Source organism: Mus pahari, chromosome 3, assembly GCF_900095145.1.
Source record: "Mus pahari chromosome 3, PAHARI_EIJ_v1.1, whole genome shotgun sequence".
Taxonomy (NCBI): Eukaryota; Metazoa; Chordata; class Mammalia; order Rodentia; family Muridae; genus Mus; species Mus pahari.
In genome coordinates, this window is record NC_034592.1 from 55,446,566 (window position 1) to 55,447,741 (window position 1,176).

Here is a 1,176-nt window from a genome sequence, read left to right on the forward strand (position 1 = left end):
AAGGGGAGGGGGAGAGGGGTGGGGGTAGAGGGAGAGGGAGAGAGGAAGAGAGGATAGACACAGAGAGATGGAGAGACAGAGAAACGGAGAGAGGGAGAGACAGAGAGACGGAGAAAGCTGACAACCTGCACCTCTGGCTAGTAGAAAGTAACTAAATACCATGTTTCCAATCCACAATCTCTCTCCCAACAGCATTCTTCTGTTTTTAAAGCTACCTTACCTGGGGATGAAGCACAGTTGCACACTTGGTGTTATGGACCCACCCAGTGGCTTAGTTAGGATCACCACCCCAGTGTAGACCTATGAGAACCCACCAGAAGCTGCCCCCGCCCCTGTTCCCCTGAAGCAGCCACAGAGCTCAGGAAGGATTTCCTGAGCCTCCTCACAAACAGAACTTAAGAAGATGGAGGCAGGCAGCCAAAGGCACAAAGGTCCTGCAGCCCCCGTGCGTGCCACCCTTCTGCTGTGTCCGTCTGTCCTGCAGGTGTACACCAGCACTGACCACTTGTCATCAAAGCAAGCCTTGGCGTTCTCTCACGCTTCCTGTCTGTAGAGCGCTTGGTTGGGTGGAACTTCAAGGGCTCTGCCTGTTTTCTCTTGGTAGCCTGTCTTCTGCTATAGGAGTACCAACCATAAACGTAGCAATGAGCGAAGACTAAACCCTCAAGGAGACAATACCTTCTTAGTGATAGTTTAGATGTTTTTATCTTCTCCTATTGAGATGGGGACATTTTTAGAAGTTATATCTTTTAAATGCAAAAATGATCTTCCCAGGGACAGAAACCCAAAATAACAGAGGGGCAGGAGATTTCCCACTCCCAGACCATGAGCTGCTGCTGCCTACTGACAGAAAGGATGTCTGCCCTTGCCCTCTCTTCTCTTGTGTCAGCTAAGGTCAGCTAAGTCACATTGGTGTTGGTGACCCCTCTGAGCAAGGGACACAAAACCACTATTTTCTGGGATTTCTACTGTATTGGGCAACGGAATTGATTTCAGGATTACCTCCAGTCCTTTTTTTTTTTAATGTATGTATGTATGTATGTATGTATGTATGTATGTATGTATGTATGTGTAGTGGCTGTTCCTGGTTGTCAACTTGACTATATTTGAAATGAACTACAATCCAGAATTGGAAGGCTCACCAGTGAACCTAATCTGGAGACTGGGAGATAGAAG